This window comes from Sitophilus oryzae, unplaced genomic scaffold (assembly GCF_002938485.1).
Source record: "Sitophilus oryzae breed Bouriz unplaced genomic scaffold, Soryzae_2.0 scaffold_1372_pilon_pilon, whole genome shotgun sequence".
NCBI classification, from domain to species: Eukaryota; Metazoa; Arthropoda; class Insecta; order Coleoptera; family Curculionidae; genus Sitophilus; species Sitophilus oryzae.
In genome coordinates, this window is record NW_022146029.1 from 1,115,571 (window position 1) to 1,140,713 (window position 25,143).

Consider the following 25,143-nt stretch of genomic DNA (forward strand, 5'->3'; position numbering starts at 1 on the left):
TCTTGCGTAAGTCTTGCACTGGTGTTGGGTTAACGCTATTGTTGGTTTTGGTCTTGCACGAAAAGCCAGACCAACACATACAATGCAGGAAAAGTCAAACCAAGACCAACAGCTTTGCCCATTACTAATTGGAAACAGGAAATCAAAGAAAATTGAATTTAGAAATAGTGAATTAAAGGATTGAAAGAGCTATTCTAAAACGCAATAAGATTGTTTTTAAAATATCAGAGAGTACAATACTAATGAAAATAGTTTATATTACATACTAATAAATAATATCAAGAATTAACTTATTCATTATCTTACTATTAGCGATTAACTTTAATTATCGCTACTAAAACATATTCACGCATGATCTCGAAAATACCAAATATTTGTAGAAATTTACTTTGTTACAAATTATTAGCATGTTTTGAAGATAGAAAAACTAGAGGTCACATATTACACAAAGTTTATATACATTATAACACATGTGTATAGTAGAATTGATGATTTTCGCAAATTTCTCCAGAAATGTAATTTATAGAAAGAATATCATGTCAAACACCAATTTTCATCCAAATAGTTGAAATCGACGAAATTATTTTAAAAAGATCGAAATAAAAATGAATCTTCTATCTGTTTCCCTGTATCTCCGAAACTAAGCATTTTAGGACATAGAAATATACGAACTTCTTTATTTGTTTTTATCTGCAGAATATGCTGCCGAATAGGGTTCAGAACCGGGAATTCCCAGTTCTTTTGAGATATCAAAGAACCGGGACTCGAAATTATTAATTCCCGATTCTTTCGGTACTTTCGGGACTCGGTAATAATAATTAAAAACTTATTTTTGTTACGTGCGAAAGACTTTTGATACTTTCTAGGGGTCGAAATCAAACTCTTCTGAATAAGTAGTGATGCTATCTCTTACTGTTCTTACTTTTGAAGTTTCTATAATGTTTATTAGCAATTATTATTGAAGTTTAAATGTTAATGTTGTTTTATCATTTAGTGTAATATTGCTGAATGTATTAGTTATATTTTTTGTGTTATGTTTTTATAGGCATTTGCATCTTTAATAGCAAATGTTTTTTTTTCAAATTTAATTAAGTTGGTTTCGAAGTTGGTTGATGTTGTTTGATTTTTTTTGTGTTTTCTTTTTTTTTTCGTTTATGTTCATTATTAGCGTTCATGTTTGCTTTCTCATGACTTAATAATTTGATATTATTTTCATTTGAAACTCAATTTTTTATCGGTTTTACTTTTGAGATCCCTTGCTTGCTAATTAACGAACTCCAAAATCATTGAACGAAAATATTTTAGTACGGTTCCGGAAACCCTAATTAATACTACCAATTAGGGTTCAGAACTTTTTGACAATCACAAAACCAGGCGTCGGTAACAATAATTAAAAAAATATTTTTTTGTTACGTGAGAAAGTCCGTTGATACTTTCTAGCGCTCGAAATCAAACTCTTCTAAATAAGTAATGATGCTATATTGTTCTTGCTTCTTTTCTCTTTTGAAGTTCTTATAATATTTATTATGTTATGTTTTAATAAATATTTGCATTTTTAATTCAATATTTTAGGGCTTTTGTCTCAAATTCAGTTAACTTGGTTTATGTTAAAAAAGAAGTAGAAAAAAGACTCAAAGTGGGTTTTTGTTGTTTGATGTGAAATTTAAGTTACCTATACTTCTTTACTTGTGTTCATGTTTGTGCTGATGTTAATTTTTCATGACTGCTTACTTAATAATTTGATATTATTTTAATTAAAAATCTCAATTTTTTATCCATTTTACTTTGAAAAACCATCCTTTGCTTTCTGATTGATGAAGTGCACCACCATTGAACAAAAATTAGTCAGTACCGAAAGTACCAAAGAAAAAACGGGAAATCCCGGTTCCTAGGAGGCGCGGTACCGAAATTTCCGGTTCTGAAAAACAGCTTCGATTCCGCAAACCCTACTTCCGAAGTTTCAATTCGTATACAGTTCGGATCGACTACACTGTATATATTTTTAGATATGTATTTTATAGGTAATTTACGTAACTTTACTCATTAAAGGCGGTACCTTTTCATTTTCAGAGCTGTCTATATCACAGATTAACAAACGATGTTTTTTATTTATGTCCTGAATGACTTTTATTTTGTTCCTTGCGCACCTGCCAAAACAAAGATTATCGGCAACAACCTTGGTATTTTTCATCTGTTTCATATGCCTATTAAGCAAAAGCAAGATTATTATCTATTTGTATCTCTGAAATGGTAGTTTTTATCTGTTTCCTTTGATTGATCTGTAGCGCTAAGGGCCGACTAGTTTATTAATAAAAGGATTGGAGGTGGATCGTTTGATGAGCTGTAAACAAATCGGTAAAGTGTAGTGGCCTTCTAATGATTATTGTGTACCGTTTTAGTTATGGTATTGAAACATTATTAAGGTCTAATATTCGGGTGTTTTTTGATATAGCCGACATACACCTGGTTAACATTTAGTAGATGGACTATATAATATTATGGCGGTGTTTTTTTATGTGAAACGCATTCATTAAGAATAGTGATATGTAATAAATAAACTTTGAAGTAAAAAATACCATTCTCGTTGAAATCATCCTTTTAAAAAAATTAATAGATAATAAATTATAGATATTTTACAAGTTAAATGAAATGTGACTACCATTAGCTGGTAACAAATCAGCATCAAAAAATTAAAAATTAAAAATATACATACAGTGGTTTATGGTGGTTCGGTTCTTGTACGATTTATATTATTTATGTAGGTACTTACTTAATTTTAAGAAAAAAAAATGTGTGTGCACTATGTGCGCATATCTGAAGTGAAAATTCTTTCTAACAACTATTAAATTGAAGGACTTGAAGGACATGTTTGAAAAAGTGTAGTTTAATAAATTTGTATTAAAATGACCATCTGTCCGTCTGAGGACTCCTTTCGGGTATCTCTATCCACTTGCCGAGTTTGTTTTCAATTGACCCATAATTAAGAAAAATCCTGATGATTTCGTCCATTTAGAGGCATCGGTTCGAAACGTCAAGGGCGTCATCCTGTAGCCCGTCCCCAATTATGCTGAAATCCACCCAAATTTTTCTTCAATATCAAATCCTTAGTCCCACTCTGATGAAGATGCAAACGAATTTATTCCACTGATTTCGAGGTTCTGAATGAAGCTTATAACAAACTTTACCATTTTTTACTAATTATACTTTTATCTATTAATTTGCATGTAATGTCATTTTACCCTTTAATTATCATCCGTCAAAATAAATTTTGATTATAAATAAGAAGTTTATTGTTTTATAAGCTAACTATTAGGTTTTCTTTATGGATACAACTGGCCACCCCAAACTGTTGCTAGGATATTCTAGTATAATCTTTGATTTTAATTGTGTTTTTTTTTCGACATTGTAAATGATCGTATTCTGTTATAAGAGATAATCGTATAAAGTATAATTGCAACCACTAATTTATTCCACTAATTTCGAGGTTCTGGATAAAGCTCTATGGTTTAGGCTACTCTTCTATATGATTTTAATGTTTCTTGGTTCTTAGAGCTATTATGTTCTTTAACTACGATATTTCCATTTAAATCTGTGACGAATTGATATTTTATTATTAGGTATATAAACAAAAAATATTGACTTTTGAGAGAGCTTTTGAAAGAAACCGCCTATATATGTCATTATCAATTCCCAAGTATTTAGTAAAGAAACAAGAAAACTGCATCGCAAATTTATTCCATCTTCAAAGAAACTTTAGCGCGAAACCAATTATTCTTATCAAACAAAGCGAGTCACTACTTACACCTTTTATTCGGCAAATTCAAATCGCGTCAATCACGCAAATCTACTGTTGTATGCCGAAATAATTCCCATTATCGCTCCGCCGCTCGAGGAATGTTTTCCTATGTACCGAATCCGATTTTCTAGAAGGCGAAAAATCCGGCCTAGTTTTTCCACGAACGGCACAACAATCGAATCAATGTAGTTCCGCGTCCTTGACCGGCGTGAGGCCAAGTTCACGGTCGTGGCCGGGAGAAGAACTTTTTCGATGCAGGAGAGTACTCTGAATTATTTACGATAGTGTTTATAAAATAATACAAGATTAGTAGGGAAGCAATAGATTCATTTGTGACGTAGTAACAGGTCATGTATTTCAGTGTTTTTAATTCTTTATAGGATTCGTAATTCAGAACTTTGAACACCTTGTGAATTGAAGTTAAATAAACTAAGTAGAAACAGTTCAAATATTTACACAATTCTAAATGAGCATGTTTAGTTCAATAGCAATTATTACTTTAATAGTTGAAATCACATCATAATATCTTTTTAATCTCCAAATACAGGAACATCGTATTTACAACCAATAAATTGATCTCAAATAATAACTGCCAATTATTATCATTACCCATTTGAATTATTTTACCGAGAAATTTAAAAGTTTTGTTATCTTATATTTCAAAGAAAGCTCCTGTTATATGAGGTTATTTAAACATTTTTTTTAAATATACCGTAAACTGCAGTATATTTGTGACTGCAGCATAACTTTGGAACATTCCTCATATTCTATGTACAGGGTGGTCGAAATTTGTCTGTTTTAACAGAGAAAACCTATTTCCTGACTAGATAGAGCAAAACCGACATAGATATCATGGGCTCAATTTCTGAGACACGTTTAATGGCGTAAACCGTCTGTTGATATTTTCACTACCAACTGAGATACGGGGTCTTTATGATTTTTTTACCATTTGGAAAATTGCCCATAACTTTTGTATTTGTGGAATAATAAAATTCTGTAAAAACGTTCTTAAAGCACTTTTTTATGCACAATCCAGTGACGTAGTCAGTTTTTTTCTATACTTGCTTTTTTTGATAGAACTAATAAAAAATATAATTTTTTAAATTGAAATCATAGTTGGCTATGAACTTAAAAACATGCTGGGGTTTAACCCTTTCCAACGATATATAGTTATGTGTATTTATTTCTAAGAATGAGAGAAATATTAGGTTTTTTATCTTTGTATCGAAGCGGGCCTTGATTTTATGTTGATCTAGTTGCCAAATTATTTTTTATCACAATTTAATATTCTATATTATTATTTATCTGCATAATTAAAGCCTTTTGAAAGAGTAAATCAACATTCTATATTAGTACTACCAATTACAATTAAAACGCCAGGGTTACAACTGAACTATTCGGAGAATTTAGCGAAAATTGGATTGGAACAAGGGGCCCATATCTTGGTCTGCTAGATCCGGTGATTTAACTCCTTTCGGCTATCTTTATGGGGGAAATTAAAAGACCTTACTTATAAGAGAAGAACCACTGGGACGAGAGAATAATTGGAGAAGGCTACTAGGCAAGCTTTTGGACTTATTGCACCAGTTCGCCAAATAAATCGTTGTAACTCTTGACGATTTCAATGACTTTTTTTAGAAAACTATATTCGTCACTCAAAAAATACTTTTTAGTTTTGTTCTTTGTTTATTGTATAGATTTCAATTGGAATTACTAATACTAATATAGAATGGTAGTTTACCTTCTCAAAAGTGTTTAATTATGCAAATAAATAATAATATAGAATATTAAATTGTGATAAAAAATAATTAGGCAAACAGGCCAACACAAAATCAAGGCCCGCTTTGATATAAAGATAAAAAAACCTAATATTTCTCTCATTGTTGGAAATAGATACCTATAACTTTATATCGTTGGAAAGAGTTAAACGCCAGCATTTTTTTAAGTTCATAGCTAACTATGATTTCCATTTTAAAAATTGTATTTTTCATTATTTCTGACAAAAAGAGCAAACAGATAAAAACTGACTTTGCTTAAAAAAGTGACTTAAGAACGTTTATACAGAATTTTATTATTCCGCGAAATACAAAAGTTTTGGGCAATTTTCCAAATGGTAAAAAATTCAAAAAGACCCCGTATCTCAGTTGGCAGTGAAAATATCAACAGGCGGTTTACGCCACTAATCGTGTCTCAGAAATCGAGCCCATGACATCTATGTCGGTTTTGCTCTATCTAGTCAGGAAATAGGTTTTCTCTATTAAAACAGACCAATTTCGACCACCCTGTACATATATGTATGGTTAGTCATTTTCAAAAATAAAGTTATCTCTACTACCTGCTATTAAATGGTAACTAAAATACGACTAAATAATCTAATCTGGCCATTCTGCATAGAACAAACAGCATGTTTAATAACATTTCAAAAAGTCAACTACAAATAGGTGTATTCTACGAATTCTGTATATTTTCTATGCTACAAAATGAACTGTGTAACTTAAGCCGGCATCCCACGACGCGGAACTTGGCGAGTTTGGCGCGCGATTAGGCGAGCCACGCGTTGTGGAAATGACAGCGCTCGTCGATGCGACAAGCGGCTCGGCTCGGCGCGGTCTTCCGGTCAGTTGTCGGTAAATGTGGCACAAGTCAAAGGATGAACGAGCATCGCAGGCTTGACTTGTCTGAACTTGTTGAATCATTTCCTACCATTCCCACGTAGGCTTGTATTAAACAACAATGTTTTGCAGTCTCAGTAGCGTTCTTCATATCGTCGCAGAATAATCGTTGAGATAGGTGTATTTTTTGTAAATTAAGTTTCTCATTTATTTATTTTTTGAAGAATGGAGTGGTCAAATGAACTGGTTATAGAATTTTTGGAATTTTACGAAGGAGAACCAGCAATTTAGAATCCAAAGGACCCAAACCACAAAAATAGAAATATTGTTCATGATAGTTGGAAAAAAATTGAAACTAATTTAAGTGTCAAATGAACGGTGGCGGAACTTAAAAAGAAGAAAGAAGCATTGAAAGCAATTTTTAGAAAACTGTGACAAACAGTAAAAGCAACCACTGGAACCGGCACAGGGACTGACGACATTTAATTTATGTTCAACACTCATTAAAATAAATCTTGCTGCACAGGCAGCAATACACTGTTTTTGTTGCAATCTCATTATTTGTTCTTCCCTTCGTTGACTACACACTGCCACAAACAAATATACGGACTTTAATATAATGCCTTTTGGTCTATCTTTTATTATCTTTATTAGGTTAAATCTCTTTAGGTAATATATTTGGTAATCTTGAGTAGTGATGAGCGAGATTGGTTGTGGCACGAAATCAAGAACAAGGCTAGCGTTAGATCTGCAAGATCAAGCCGAAGACTGACCACTGCAAGACTTAGGCCAAGCATGGAAAACTTGCAATCTTGCATTCTTTTTTCACGTTTATATGATATAATAATTTACTTATTTGTTAAAAATTATTGTTTTAATTTATTACAAATAGTGTTTTCTCGGCTGTTGCATAAAATTTACAAAAAAAAGAGATGCTGATTGAATATAATATATTATAAAATAAAAATTTTCATCAAGCAAAGAGCCTAATAAATTCTTTCTTTACATATAGGCATTATATTACTAAAATTGCTATTTACTTAAATATTTTCTAGGTAAAAAGTGCCCCTAGTTTGTCACTAGTAAGAATCTATATGAAATGGCTTTAGCGGTTTCGGACCAGGATGTAAAAAAAACTTTTATTTAAAAAACTGCCAACGCGACGTTTCCACGTGTATTTTCGTCTTTATCAAGACTGTAATACAGAGAAAAAACCCTATTTTAAACTATAAAATTAATTCATATTTTTATTGTTTTATATAACCAATATCAACAATATTCAACACATTGGGAAATATCAGTAAAACATCAAAACAAGAAAGAAATAAAAAGAATATATTATGAAAAATACATGGATATACCTATTTTCAGCTAGAACGTTCTTTTCTCAAACGTAAAAACTAGTAGTGAAAAATAAAAAAAAAATGCAAGACTTACAATAGTCTTCCAACAAGACCAACACAAAGACTGGACCCTGCAAGACCAAGACTAGTATTACACTATAAGACCAGGACCAAGGGAGTCTTATAAACACTATTAAGACCAAGACTTATAGACACTACAAGACTTAATGACCCTAAAAGACCGAGACCATGTCACTAGCTCATCACTAATGTTGAGAAAGTTCGTTTAGTATTTGTTAAATTAAGTATCAATGTAAGTTTTTCTTGCTGTTATTGTGGAGAAATATTTTAAAAACCTCAAAACAAGTGAACCATTCCTATGTAATTTATGCATATGAGGGGTCCAGCATATGAAGGATCCAGGAGAAAACATGATAAGCGCCATTTTACTAATAGGAGAGCACTCGACGGTCGGTGGTTATCAAGTTTCTTCCGTGTATTCTATATTTTTACTAGGCATAGGATTTAACAACTTATTGCTCTGCAGAGTTTATAAATTTTGTAGGGACCAGTTAGACCTACTATAATATAGTAAAATCCTAAAATTAAGAAATTGGCGCTTAACAGGTTTTTCCCCTGGACCCTTCATATGTTTTATGATATTTTCAAATATTGAAGTTTGAACATTTTTACTAAGTTTAATTACATAATTCTCTATTTCAGATTGGGCTACGTGGACTCCAGCACAGTATTAAAATCACTGTAAGTTATACATTTGTTTATTAGTTTTATAGTAGTAAGAGTCTTCTTTTTTTTACTACTATGCTTCATTAAAACTTAACTATTTAAGACTCAGATAATTTTTGAATTTTTAAGGAATAATGGTAAAAATACTAATATAAAATTTGAGTAATATTAAAATGCGACAAATTATTTACATATATGGATAAATTGTATAGTATAGTTCATATCAAATAAACTTTTAGTCGCGTTATTAAGCTTGACTGGCACAGCGTTGTCCACTTTTACATATTTCTTTTTCTTTGAATTAAAATATTTTAGGGAATAAAATTAAATTAATTATAAATATATAAACAGTTATTATTTACACCAACAAAACTAATCTTTTTAACAGGACTTAAGGGAATAAAGGGTCATTACTACCACTTTCTTCTACAAAATATTCTGATAAAGTTGCGATGGGTTTTTACGGCTATTAAGCTATATCTTTTACATCTCGCACTAAAAGAGGTTCTAAAAAGAACAATATTCGACTGCAAGGTCTGCTAATAAAAATTTAAGCTTAAAATATCACAACACAATTCATTTAAACCAAAAACTCGTAATACGAAACTGTCAAAACACAATGTCAGGAAATGAATAAATGAATGTGGCAACTTGATATTATTTACAGCATTTAAATTCCCGTTAGTCGAATATGCTCATGATTCGCAACAATGTATTTAAAAAATGCGTTCCCCTCGATTACGTAACTAAAAGTTGAATTGGTATTAAATATATCATTTTTTTTCTGTAATATAATTTTTATGTCAATAGATTGTTATAGTCCTAGTAACATTATAAAACCTATAAAAATATATGATACAGTACGTATGTTTTTACTCTAACTTTATAAATAATTATTGTATTTTAACCAAATACGGCTCTGTGTATAGTAAAACGGTTTAAGACGGACATAAAGAATAGAAAATCAATAAAAGCTAATAGCACACTGGTATGTAACGAAAACAATATACTTTTAATTGAACTGATATCATCTTTGGATTTAGGTCAGGACAAAAACTATTAAGGATTATAAATTTTCTAGAAAGGGTGTTTTGTTCAAATTGAATAATGGATGTTTCATCATCTGAATTCACGGTATCCATCTATCTCCCTTGCTAAATAAAATGAAAGGAATATAAATTCTGATAGTTACATATTCTGTACCTATGAATTATTTTCTCTGATAAAATCAGATACTTTTTCTAAAATAGAGGAATTTTTTTCTAAAATAGGCAACATATTGAAAGAATGTATCTACAAATACCGAAAAGTCCTTAGCTATCTTCTGTCATAAGAATTGTTTTCCTTATTTTTGTGCTTCCTTCCTACAGATGTAATTTTTGATATAGAGTATATAAATAAAATAGAAAATAATATACAAAAAAAATAAATATAAAGTTAAGATTCAATTTTTATGGTTAGATATGTTTTCATCATGTGCCCGGTGGCGTAGAGGTACAGGCTCTCGTCTACCAATCTCAAGGTGTGGGTTCGATTCCCACACCCGGCATTTCATCAGCCGACTATTTTTATTAAAATAAAAATAGTTTGGGTACCTAGGTCGACTCCGCCTTAAATGAGTACTTGGGATTCACAATCCTGAGGTAATAATAGGCGGTTGAAGCGTAGTGCTAGCCACATTACCTCCCTTGTATACCGAACGGCTTTAGTACGGCAAGCTGTACCTTGCTACTCCCAAGGCGTTAAGCGCTATATACGGGAGCTATTATTATTATATATGTTTTCATCAACTGTTTTATCAAAGTCGAGTTGTTCGTAGCTTCTAAGTAAATTCGCAGCCAGCCTATTTACTTGGATGCTACAAAGCCTTTCAACTTGACTTGGATAAAACAGTTAATACGATATAAGCAGGGTAAAAGTGCCGTTTATACTTTTCCAAATTTCCATAAAAGTCCTATAAATCAAAAGGCGTTTCTATGGTAATTTCAATTCGATTTCATTCTTTGATGGATGGTTATTATTAATTTTGATTAATGTCATATTCTTTGCTATTGTAAAATTATCATATTTTACGATAACTATCATCACCCTTACTATTGAACTAAATAAATTTTGAGCTTCTTTAACATTTTAAAACAACAAAAACATTACGTTAATTAAAATTCTACCAGTAACAATCCATCAAAGAATGAAAACGAAGTTATGTTACCATAGTTATAGCGTTTTGATTTTTAGCACTTCTTAAGAAAATTCAATCACATTTTCATGTTCTTCATAATTTTCTCTAAAACGGTATGGAAATTTGGAAAAGTATAAAAGAGATTAACCATTTTAGAACAAGCAAAAATTTTTCTGAAGAAAGCATTTCCCTCAAAATGTCAATAATAAAAAACTTTTTCCTCTTGTAAGGGCAATCCGGGGACATACTATATATCTAATAACAATAAAAAATAAAAAGCAAACCAAGACATGAGATCTTGCTACAGAGGTTTGACATATCGACCGTCTTCTGTTATGGACCGACTGGACCGTTTTTGAATATTTTTTGAACATTGACAGTGGTTTGGACTTTGTTCTTCATTTTAACATTAAATATATTATATTGCAATACACATAAATATGAGCCGTTCATTTTATTTAAACGAAAATTGATAAAGAAAAAAAAATAATAACAAGGAATGTCATCGTTTTTCTAAAAATGAGATATTGGAAAATGAGTGTCGGATAAAAGTTACATTAATCTACAAATATAGATAAGTTAGATATATTTTTAGCGAGGACCGCGACACTTTGGAACCTCGGTTACAAAATCGCGGTATTTTGTCGCGGTATTTTTCTGGAACGGTCGCTATTGTAACGCGACTCACGTGGAACCGGTATTCCCATCACTAGTTGATATATATCTATATACAGTTTGCTAAAAAAATCATGAAGGAAATTGGGCTAAAAATAAAAAATATAATATTTTATACTTGACCAAAGATTATTTCATTACGTTTTTGCATTTCAGTGTATATTTAAAATAAAACTTTCAGTGAAGATATGATCTGAAAAAAAATTGCTAGAGTAAATAAAAGTGAATAATTACATATAGACTATATTGCTTTAGTCGGTATTTTAACAAGTGTCCAATTCGTGTTATTCAATCTTCAGACCTAAAATAGAAGTGAATGCAATCGGCTTAAACTATAAACGTCTTTTGGCGGATCTTCTTTATTTATTTATGTATGTCTAGCGCCTCTAGCGGGCGTGATACAAATTTCAATCGTGCCGAACTTTTGTGTGCTAATGCGCTCATACTATTTAACGTCAAGTGAAATCTTAAATCAAAACAAAGGTGTTTGTGCACGGTCATTTGTAACGCACGCTATCGATTCGGTTCACGTATCTATTTTTTTAATTGTGGGTTTTTTGGTGCTATTTAAATTCAGCCTGTTAAATGAGCTCGGTTATATTGCAGGATAGTAAACGTATTAATGAGCTGATTTTAAAACTTGCGATTGCAGTGTATTTTGATTTTAATTTTGTCGGATAAATACAAATACCTTTAGTCTAAGGTCTCGCTGCAGGATTATTACGCTCATCGTATTTTTAACCGAAACCTAATTCTTACGTATATTTGTGAATAGGAGAATACACTTTTAACAGGGTGCTTATCAAAAAGTTGCCGCAACTAGGTTTAATTCATAATAATAATAATTGATTTTGGAGACGATATTACGCTCATAAGAGCTACAATTAAAAAATACTTTTACAAGATACAGAGTGTCCCAAATAAATAAAAATAAAGTTGTACTTTTTTGAAATGGAACACCCTGTATATTATTACATTTTTAGTTTCTACGATTAAAATAAAGGTAAATTTGATTAAGGTTTACCACATTTTAATCTTACCGTTTTTGAAATACTTTAGGTTTTTGTCAAAATACAGTAAATAGTTTTAATGCTTCATTTCTGTAGGCCTATTTAAGTTTTTAAAACCAAATGTTGTACTGATGTATTTCTATTTACTAAATTTTGTGTTGCAATAATAAAAATTATACTACCTTATACAGAGTATCTAAAAATTTATTTTAAATAATTACTATCTTTAAACGGCAGTAACCTGTTTAATTTAAATGGAACACACTGTATATTTTATGAGAATCAGACGCACAATTTAATTGTCTATCAAATTGTATTATACAATTTACCACCTATCTCTTCAAGTTTTCGTAGAAAATGCATTTTCTTATAATTTAGAGCTCATTTTTCAATATACCCATGGAATATTGACATTTTAAATTATTTTTAAAGAAGTAACAAATTTTTAAAAAGTACACATACTAATATTGTTGATAATTGGTTTATTTCATTAAAAAATAAAGAAAAATGTTAAAATATTTATTAAAGAAGACCAGTTAATATGATTCCAGTATTCAAACTACATTAATTGACTGTTTGCGTTAATTAATAATCCATAACAATCCAAATACTAAAAAACTGAATTTTTTATGTGTATTAGACAGTGTGGTAAAAAGTAACACCTTAAAAATTTTATTTCAATTTTTGACGAATGCTTATTTATAAGAACAGAGACGTTCATTTTCATAACTTATTATTATATTGATTTCTGATTCAAATTCACATTTATTTAGAATAATTTATTAACTAACACAATTAAGTATGTAATTAATTAATATTTGGGCGGAAATAATGGTGGTATATTTAATTAATGGTATACTATTTTATAGAGATTTAAATAGTTTATTTTTTGTATACAAATGGACTAGTAATATTATCGTTTTTAGCACCTGTGCATTTTGTACATTTGTTGCTTTAAAAATAATCTAAAATGTCAATATTCCATGGGTATATATTCCTATACATGAGGTCTAAATTATAAGAAAATGCATTTTCTACGAAAACCTGAAGGGATATGTAAAAAAATAGTATAATACAATTTGATAGACATCTAAATTGTGCATCTGACTCTCCTAAAATATACAGGGTATTCTATTTAAATTAAGTAAGTTATTGCCGTTTAAAGCTAGAAATTATTTAAAATTAATTTTTAGACACTCTACATGAGGTAGTATTATTTTTATTATTGCAACACAATAATTGATCAATAATTACACTGCAGTAAGTATTTAGTATTAAAAACTTTCATACCCTTGGAGAAATGAAGCCTTCAAATTTTTACTGCAATTTCACAAAATTGAAAATATTTCAAAAACGGTAAGGTTTAAGGGTGATATACGTACCTTAATCAAATTTACCTTTATTTTAATCGTAGAAACTAAAAATAGAATAATATACAGGGTGTTCCACTTAAAAAAATACAACTTTGATATTTTTTATTTATTTGGGACACTCTATATCTTGTAAAAATATTTTTAAATTGTAGCTCTAATAGTCCTTCAATGAACCCAAAACTTACAATTTGTAAAAATCTAATCGTTTAGCTACAATACTCCGTGTCGCAAGTGGTGAACAACCCTGTATGTCAAATTAAAGCTATTTTTATTCTGTGCATGATGTTATAATGGTGCCTATCAAAAAGTTGCCACAAATAGGGGTTGCCACGGTTTTTCCTACGAGCCCGACAACAGTGCGTTGGATCTGTAGCTTCTATTATAAAAAACCTTTTTAAATTTAAGGTATATATTAGGATGTATTTCAGGAAAATATTTTAACAGGGTTAAAAGGGTCCAGATCGGAATATTTTTTTTTAATGGAACACTTAATCAGCTAATTGCTTCTATGGAAATGACACCCCAGCTTACGAATTGGCAAGAGCCGGGACTATCACGGTCCTTCTGCTGAGGAGCTAGGTGAAAAACACCACCTACCTGCTGAACATTATCCCGGTTCAGAACTCAACTGCAAGGACTCAATGCAAGGACATCGAGTTGGCGTGTCATCAACTCCAGGGAGGAGGGTCATGGTCAGATTCCTATAGTAGGAATTGACCTCAAATCCAAGAAAGCAATAGAGAGAGGGATATATATCCTCTATTATAGATCCCGGACAACAACGGGTATCAGATATAAGGAGAGACCAAGTTAAAGAGGTGGAGAACCAAGCTCATCGACTGTGAAGGGCACGGAGGGCCAAACCTCAATCGTGGAAGGGTGTATACCCTCGGAGGAAGAACATCTGTAGTCAGAGGAGGACGGGAATATCATGTCCCCCCTAATACAGGAAAATCCTCATGTATGATGGTTCATAGACTGTATGATGAGTTATAACACAAGGAAGGAGAACACAATAGATCTTTAAGGTTGACTACATTCTAATTCCTTCTACATTTACCAGATAGTCTAAGACACTAGGACCAAATTTTCTATTCATATACAGGGTGTTTCAAAACAAATGCGAAAAACTTCAGGGGGTGGTACCTTGTTCAAAATAAAGGGTAATTTGCTTTATAAACGTTGGGTCAAAAGTCAACCATTAGGGAGATATCGTGGTACAAAGATGGCGGAAAAATAATGTTTATATTTTTTATCTTGAAAACGAAAAGAGATAGACTAATGAAATTTTATGGAAGCATTACTGTTATAAAAACACACTTTCTGGTAATTTTTTCACTTTTTTGAAATGAGTGGAAGGGGTTGAAATAAACTACCCCTATCATTCTTGTTAACGAAATTTAAAGAAAAATCTTATCGAACATATGAAAAAAAATAATTTGGATAGTTTAGTTTGTCTAGAAACTTTTTTATCTCTTGTGTTTTTTTGATAAAACTCACCGATTTGAAATTAAAAAATAAAATGTAAAGCATTACATGTTAGGACAAAAAGCATTTTTAGATAAAGAATCTAGTGGGCTGCTGTAATTTTTTAGGAAAATTTAGTCGGCCTCTGTCACTTTTTAGGATGTTTCTAATGTTATTTTATTTGACATTACTCTATTGCAATATGTACTACGTTATTATCTTACGATTAATTAATTATTCCGAAGCCTTTTTCTTATCTAAAAATGATTTTGTTTTATTTTTTAATTTCAAATCGGCGAGTTTTATCAAAAAAACACAAGAGATAAAAAAGTTTCTAAACAAATTAAGCTATCCAAATTATTTTTTTTTGTATGTGTTTGATAAGATTTTTCTTTAAATTTCGTTAACAAGGATGATAGGGGTAATTTATTTCAACTCCTTCCACTCATTTTAAAAAAGTGAAAAAATTACCAGAAAGTGTGTTTTCGTAACAGTAATGCTTCCATAAAATTTCATTAGTCTATCTCTTTTCGTTTTCAAGATAAAAAATAAAAACATTATTTTTCCGTCATCTTTGTACCGCGATATCTCCCTAATGGTTGACTTTTGACCCAACGTTTATAAAGCAAACTACCCTTTATTTTGAACAAGGAATCACCCTCTGAAGTTTTTCGCATTTGTTTTGAAACACCCTGTATATAATATATACTCGTATAATGCATACATCCATATAATAGTGCTTACAAGGACTAGGCATTTTATCATAATATGCTTGTACCATAATGATGTAGGTAGGTATGTTGACTAAGAGAATTGTTTGGTCGCTGGTTGTTCATTCAATGTAGTAATGCCCATTAAACACCATAAGTACTTTTTAAGATTGGAGTTACTACGTAAAGTACCACATGAGAAACTTGATATATATTAAAGAAATATATTTGCTTATGAGTTGACTACTGCTTTTAGGGGAATTTTCTAGATTATCTTTACTAAATAGTGTTTTTAATATATTTTCAACAAAGAAATTAATCTTACAATAACAAATCGTAATTAGTTAAAAATAATGCAAAATAATTACTAGAAAATCTGCAACGGAATTTAAAAACAGAGTTCAAAGTTATAATACACAGGATACACGTGAAGATGATGCAAGATAATGCATCACTTACATTCTCATATAACTTTGATGTTCTGAAAAATAAATAAAATTATAGGAAAAATGTACATCATACAGTCTCAGGGCTTTGACAAAAGCTAGTATCTGAGATAATTTTACAGAGGTTCTCCATCACCGATATCAGTCATACCAAAGTTATGTTATGTTATGGCTTTATGGCGTTGAATGGTTGTCGTCTTGGTGCACTCCGTGACGAGGTGTTCTGGTGTTTCCTCATTTTCCTCACAGAATTTACATTCGCCGACTTTTTTAGCTTCTGATTGATTGATACAAAATCTGACTGATTGATACAAATCTTTGATTTTTTTCTGTTGTAAGTTCTGAGAAATTTCGTCGAGTTTCTTACACCGTTGGAGGATTCCTATTCCAGGTTACGTATCGAGTCTTCCAGGTTCTTGAGTTCCGCTTTAATTTGGTTTCCACTTGGGAAGCAAAACGGTTCTGGTTCAGTTAATAGGGTGTTTTCTCCTTTTCTACCTAGATCGTTTGCTTTTCATTACCTTCTATTGGCACCCAGAGTATGGGACTTTATTATCACTGCCTAATTTCTCCAGCTTTTATAGGCATTCTTTGAACAACTTCGAATTGATGGTTACTGAGTTGATCGTTTTTAATACCGCTTTAAGACGACTATCGGATAAGATGGCTATTACTTGTTTTTTTAAAGAGAGTAGACTGAATATATGTTTTCTGATACCCTATTTTTAATGCTGTTTAATTGTATAAGTATTTATTTTTTATTTTATGATAAATACGTAAACAAACATCTCTAATAATTTCTATTTAAAAACGTGATGTATTAAATGCTGATTGGTGACATCGAATAATTATTTAATTAAATCCAATAGATCACTTAATAACCAATTGCATATGTTCCATATGCATGTGCACCAAATAATGAGATCACTGTAACATCATTATTTATAATTTGATTTTGTTCAATTTTTCTGCGCTATTTGGATTTTAGCAGAAGTAGAAAAAATAGAATTAATATTGATTTATTTTAGTTACCACAGTTACATCATCAATTCAATTAGACTGATGTTGCAACCACTTTGACTTTTAAATGCTCCCTTTTGTTTAGCTTCTATAATTTAAACAATTATCTTAATGTATTTTTTTTTCAAAAAATGTTTTATTAAAATTATTGTTATAAAATAATAATCGAATTATATTTCTATGGGATTTAAAAAAAACAAGTAAACATTATACAGTGGTCCGAACTGTATTCCGGAAACTACGACAGCGTATTCTACAGATAAAAATAAGTAAAAAAGTTCGTATAAATGTATATCCTAAAATGCTTAGTTTCGGAGATACAGGGTGTAGAAGTTCCATTTTTATTTCGATTTTTTCCAAATAATTTCTGAAGTAACGTCAATATTTGGATGAAAATTGGTGTCTGGGAGTTTTTTGACATGAGAAATTTGATTTTGATGTCAATATGACTCCTACTAGTAGAGGGTGCCACCTACATATTTTTAACTGGTTTGAAGAGTAATAACTTTTCGTCCGTACCTGTATAAAACTACTGAGTAAAAAAATATACATTCACGACGTTTTTTACGTGAAAAAGGTTTCTTGGTAAAAATTGCTACGAGTAATGGTTTTCGAGATATTTGGAATCGAAATTATCAATACCTGTCATCATTGACGTAATTAAACGTATGTTGGCTAAATAGTTATTATAGTGCGTCCAGACCTGAGGAGTCGAGTGCGAGACGAGCGCGAGACATTCCAAATTTGCGGTGTCTTTCAAAGGCTGGAGGGGTCTCGTAAGAGCCTCGCAACCGTTTCGCGAGACAACCCACGGAGCCTTGTTGCTATCCGTCCCCTGTCGGTTTTTCGACGGCCGATCAAAGAAAGATCGCGGCCAAGTCTGGACGTGTTTTTGGTAGGCTCGCTCGACTGCGAGATATTAGCTCTGATATTATAGTGAATCTTGAAATGGAGACTTGGACGGAAAAAGATCAGCTGAAATTCATCGATTGATATAAAGCAAAACCAATATAAAGAATCCAAAAAATAAAAAATATTAAAAAAAACAATAAACACGATGCGTGGGTAGATATTTCACAATCGATGAATAAAACCATGGGAAGAATATAAAAGAGAATTTATAAATTGAATTGATTAAAAAGTGTTTAAGAATTATTAAAAAAATAGAAAAACTGTAGAGAAAGTTAAGATACACATTTTAAAATTATTATAGAGTATACAGGGTGGTTCAAAATAGTGTTACGGATATAACATGGTTTTTTAAATGTAATACCGAAGCGAAACTTTTTATTTTATTTTTAGATCCTGCGTAAAATTTTGTAACTTTTTTTATATATAATGCCAGGTATAATGTTATATATATATACCTAAAACGTTATACCCTTAAAACTAATAGTTTTTGTAATATTTCAATTTGATTAAACAAAAAATGTTAGATTTCAGTGTCGTAAAAAATTGTCAGTCATGCTATTGTTTCTGAAATTGGAGTTCTAAAATTTGTTAAGGATAGTTTAAGATATATAGGTAAAGACATTTGAGTTACATGCTACAGTGTGTTCAACATATATTTATGAATCTCGACTATTTAAAATTAAATAATCTCAATTTTTTTAAATGGATATTATTATATTATTATATATATTTTTTCGTATGTATTATCATTGTTTTTAATAGAATTTACAAATTATGCATCACTGGCACTTTTTACCGTACCGAAATCTAACATTTCTTTAAACAAATTGAATTATTACAAAATCTATTATTTTAGATATATAGGTAATATGATATGCAAAAAAATTTACCGAATTGTACGTAGAATCTAATAATAAAATAAAAAATAGGGTATTCCCATTAAAACATACCTATATCCGTAACACTTTTTGAAGTACCCTGTATACTCTACAGTAATTTTCAAATGTGCATTTTAACCATTCCTATAACATTTCTATTTAACATTTTGTTCTAAAAAACGAATTTTGTAAAGGACGTCGTGTCTCGAAACAAATGAAGGGTAAAAGGGGAAAAAATCATCGATGAATAAAATACGACAAACCAAATATCATATTAAAGATACAAAAATGTATTACTTATGCGTTATTATTTGCTGCAGGTTTTTCATCGGACTTGTTTACACAAACCGGTCACCTTTCACTATGATCCAACTCGCTTGTCTCGCGGCAGGCTTGCGTCAAAAAATGGATAGAAAATGTCTTGCTCTCGTCTCGCACTCGTCTTGCTCTTGCCTCGCTCTTGTCTCGCTCTTGTCTTGCTCTCGTCTCGCACTCGACTCCTCAGGTCTAGACGCACCATTAGACTGAAATCATAAATTTGAAATGTTTTTGTGCCAAAAGTTCAACAGAAACTGTTTTACCATCATTTTTTGCTGAAAAATTTATGATTAATTTAAAATATAAAAATTTCCCAAATTTATTATTTCAGTGAAATAACTATCTACTCAACGTGTTTATTTTTCGTCAATAATGACATGTATTGACTATTTCCATTCTAAATATCTTAAGAACGGTTGCTCGTAGCGATTTTTACAAAGAGATATTTTTTACGTAAAAAGTCACAGAGCTGTATATTCTTTCGCTCGGTAGTTTTATACAGGTACGGACAAAAAGTTATTACGCTTCAAAATAGTTAAAACACATGTAGGTGGCACCCTCTACTAGTAGGAGTCATATTGACATCAAAATCAAATTTCTCATGTCAAAAAACTCCCAGACCCCAATTTTAATCCAAATATTGACGTTATTTCAAAAATTATTTAGAAAAAATCGAAATAAAAATGAAATTTCTACACCCTGTATTTCTGAAACTAAGCATCTTAGGACATATATTTATACGAACTTTTTTACTTATTTTTACAGAATATGCTGCTGAAGTTTCCGAAATACAGTTCGGACCACCCTGTATACACTCACATGCAAAAAAAACGCAACGGAGAAATTTTTCGTGAAATTTAAAGTTTTATATTTTTAGCCCTATTTTTAGTATTTTTTTAGCAAGCTGTATATAATTATATCAACTTTAATTCGTAAACTCAGTTTTTTATAAACTTTAGTATTTGACGTATTATACAGGGTTAATCGACGTTTTTACCTCAATTTTAAATCACCCTGTGGATTAATCTTGTGTGTAAATTTTTCTAAAATATAATTCTACGGTCAGAACCATGTCTCCTGAGCATTTTATTTTTTGGATCATGTCAATATATCTCTTGATTAAGTTTTAAGAGCGAAATGAACTTGCCACCAACAATTTGCAATTTTTTCAATTATCATTTCTTTTTGAAATTATCTTTCAATATGACAAGGCGGCTTTGGTGATTGTGAACGATATACTACTATGAACTGCCCATCATTTTCGAGGTTTGTGAAATGCTTGGCAGAAGGGTTAGAGGTCCCGAAGCTGGTACCAGCTTCATTAATTCGCTTGGTTATTCAAGAAGAATGTGAAAGCATACCGCAATATTATATATTCAGCCTCAATGACAGTATGAAAGGACATATCGTCCTATTGCTGCCAAAAGTCACTAACTAACATTTTTCCAAACAACCAAATTCAATCACTAACTATTTTTTGAAGCGGATAATCGATTGCAAAAGTCATTAACTACGATTTCTGGCTATTTATGTTTTATTTTAATACCGAATAGTTATTAACTATAACATCTTTATGCAATGCAATTCATCTTTAGACGCATTTTTCTCGGAAGTAATAAAAAGTAAGTTAGTGACTTTTGGCAGCAACGGGACGATATACAGGCAGTTATAGACGTCAAAGGAGGCCATATAAAGTATTAGGCTCGCTATTAGGGAATTTTTTATAATTTTTTTCTGTTTTTATACTTGAGTATTACAGATGTTTTCTTTAATATCGTTAGTTCTGCTATCGTTATTAATGTTTATTAAGATCAGGTCTGTATCGATAGTCTTTAACGTTTTTATTTAGTATAGAATATCCAATGCAGCGTAATATGACGTTATAACAATTACGACACCAAAACCCTCTCGTCATATTAAAAAATTACATCAAAATGTAAATTCGCTCTTAAAAATTAACCAAAGCATATATAGTATTGTATAGACATGAATCAAAAAACAAAATGTAATGGTTCTGACCGTAAAATTATGTATATTTAAGGAAAATTTACACACGGAGTTATTGCACAGGGTGTTTGGGGTGTAAAGTTAGGGTAAAAAACAACCCCTCGATTAACCCTGTATAATATGTCAAATACTAAAGTTTATAAAAAACTTAGTTTACTAATTAAAATTGATATAAGTATATACAGTTTGCTAAAAAAATCATGAAAATAAGGCTAAAAATATCAATAATATAACACTTTAAATTTGACCAAAAATTTTTCCGTTGCGTTTTTTTTGCATCTGAGTATACAGATTGTGATGAGCGGCCGAGGTTGCCATATTTCAACCATAAATCTCTTGCCGGGAGCAGCGGCGGATACAGGCATTTATTTTAGGGGGGGGGGGCACAAAAACAGTAACGTAGAATATGCTTTTTAGGGCGCCTTTTTTAACCGAAAAGGCTAATATTCAAGCAAATTTACAAATTTTAGGGGGGGGCCGGGCCCCATGGGCCCCCTCTGTATCCGCCACTGGCCGGGAGTAATAAACAAATTAACAACCTGCATAAAACTCTTAATAAATCTGAAGACTTGTTGTCTTTTAATATACATACTCTGTGTTATAATTTAATTTTATTCTTTAAAGCTTAATAAATAAGTCCGATAAATTGTTATTTACTATTAATTTGTTATTATTATCAATTTATTGTTAAGCATTATTTATTACATATTAAAATTACGGTTCTAATAAGAGATTTAAAAATCTAAAGTAATTAGTGTTGAGTAATTATATTATTTTTATAGAATATCAGTGTTAGTGTTATCAATAAAGTAATTTTTCAATTAGGTTCAAAGCGGCGCGGCGGCCATTCATTACACATCAATAAAGTAAATAAATTCATAATAAAGTCATTAATAAGTAAATAATCTTTAATAAAGTCATTAAAAAAATTAAAAACATATCAATAGAAATGTTAATTAGCCGTATTAAATAATATTATTTTCATCATAACAGTTTAATAATCCTTTATACACTTTACAATATCGTTGTTTATCAATTTATTGATATTTTTCGCTTGTATCATATTTTTATAACTTGTTAAAAATTATCTGATATCATAATATGTCATAATGTTATAATACACTCAACGGCACAGAAAATGGACACCTTAAAATTTTGATGTATTTTAAAGTTTTTTTCCATAGCAACTGTTAAAATTGCCTTATATCTATAAAAATAGTAGATAAAATAGTACTTTAACCACAAGGGTAGATTAAATGATACTTCAACAGCGAGGATAGGTTAAAAACTTTATTTCTTCTCGCACGTTTTTTAATTGCTTCCATTTTTGAAAATTTTTGTACTCCTTTTCATAAGTTATTCGGGATTTAAATGGAAGTAGTTTGGATATGGCTTTTGTCACCTCAGCCTGAATATCTGTCGGTAATTTACTTATTTCGTTTTGAGCCATTTCTGGCTCCAATTCAATTAGCAATCGACACGAAAGAGAATTAAAAAATATTGACTCAAAACTGACAACTAAAGAGACAGCTTTATTTATTTGTCAAATTACATAGAAACCAACGCCAACCCAGCACAATATGTTTTCTACTCGTAATAAATTCCTTGAAATAATAATTTCTGAATATTTTTTAAAACGTAACTCGCTATAGAAAAAAATATTGTTTTATACACGAAGATAAAATTGCATTATCGTCTCCCGAAATTAATTCACTCGCGATTTCATCGCTCGTGAACTTTTCGGTCGAGGATAAAATACTATTTTACCGTTTTGTATAAAAACAAATTATTAATATAAATATTTTGTTATAGTGGGCCAATTTTTATGATTTTTTAACCAATTTGTAGGTAAGTTATTTGACTTTTTGATATCTCCTAAATTAAAAAAGAAAGTTTCCATCTGTTGTGTACAAAGAGACTGCCTATATATGCCAGGGAGGCTACACCATAATTGAAAATGGTTGAATAAGCTGAAAATGACAATAAAAAAACTTTCAATAAAACTAGTATATTTTATACAAATTATTATAAAGTTGTATATAAATAAAAGGAAAAGCAAGAATTTAATGTTCAAAGTAAAAGAATATCTTAAATATTTTCATACCCTTTAAATCAAAGGACGAAGTTATCATTTTACTGATCTCGAAAGGACGAGAAGCGTTAACATTTTTAGGGAATCGTAAACCCGCATTAGAACTTTACTTTGTGTAAATAGAGACGTTTTATAGCCCTTACCTGTTGAGACTACTAATTGCCTTAAAATAGGGACATATTTTTTCAGGAAAACTGACCGATCTTCACAATCTTCACAATTTATAGGCTATAAAAGATTAGATGTCATGGCCGATCTATCTCTATTGTGGAGTTAAGAAGGAAAATATTTTTATGGAGAAAGGGCTTTTAGCGGCATATAATAAATAATCTTTTATAGGGAGAAATACCGTATGATCGAAAAAGGACGGCACCGCGGCCAGTTGGCTTGGAAATGAACATCGATGACATTTCCTAAATAATTTTAAATATAAAATGACAACGATCTTCATTTCATAGTCATCTCTGACGCCCTTTTTGTCGATTGTATTGCATAACGAGAAATACATAAATACCATGGTATTGGTTATCTCTTCATATCTACTGGTTTTTCGGCACCCACAAATGAATGCTGTTAATAAGTCTGAAACAGAAATTCCATGCTAATTTAAATACACTTCTGGAATATTTTCCCTAGAGGTGTTCATAAAATACTTTGTGGTTAGTTAATAAAAAATATCTATTAAATGTTACTGAATATTCATTAAACCCCCAGTTTAGGGATTCCTTATTCATCTACATAAATCTAACCTTTACAGTAGATTACAAAATCTATTTATATACGTAGCAACGATAATATAATTAACGACAATTTACAATCAATGATACGTTTAATTATCGCATTTTAATATGGTTTCTTTAGATTTATTATTAATTAATACCCTCACTCTCTGCGTAAATAGTAATTATATCTATTGGACAGAAATTCCATTCTCATTTAAATACCCTTTTAGAATATTTTACCCTAGAATGTAGAATGAGTAGGAGGGGTGTTAATCACCGTGCCCTTATTGATTTGGTATTTTTGATAGGCTATTTCTTGAGTTATAACCATCATACATGGATATTTCTATTGTAGGAGAGACACGGTATTTCCCATCCTCCTCGGACAACAGATCTTCTTCCTCCGAGGAGTGGGTATCTATCTACCTCCTACGAGCGTATACACCTTTCGAGGGTTGGTGTTTGGCCCTGCATGACCTTCACAGTGAAGGAGCTTGCTTCCGGTTGAGGTCCCATGAAGTGGATCTGTCTCCATTTTCTTCACCTCTTTAATTTGGTCTCACCGTAGACCTGATACCGGTGTTGTACCGAATCTATAATAAAGGATATGTCCCTCTTTCTCTATTGCCTTGGATTTCAGGTCAATTTTTATTGTGAGGGCCTGGCCATGGCCCTTCTCCCTTCAGTTGATGACTCGCCAACTCGATGCTTATATGAGAGTTCTGGCAAAGCTGTTGATACCTTCCTGCCGGCCTCCTTTATCGGACGGATTTTCCCGCTCTCTATCTCTCTTGCACTTTGGTGGAAATGCGCCAGGCTGTTTCTTGGTTTCTATA

At 31.0% G+C, this 25,143-nt stretch overlaps 1 protein-coding gene across 1 annotated transcript in view; it reads left to right on the top strand.

Moving 5' to 3' along the window:
* The window catches only part of LOC115875323, a 269,483-nt gene that overhangs the window by 153,398 nt on the left and 90,942 nt on the right, over positions 1–25,143 (top strand). Inside the window, exon 4 of the mRNA XM_030890747.1 lies at positions 8,475–8,513. The gene's annotated coding sequence lies outside the window, so the exon portion shown is untranslated. The remainder of the gene's footprint in view (positions 1–8,474; positions 8,514–25,143) is intronic.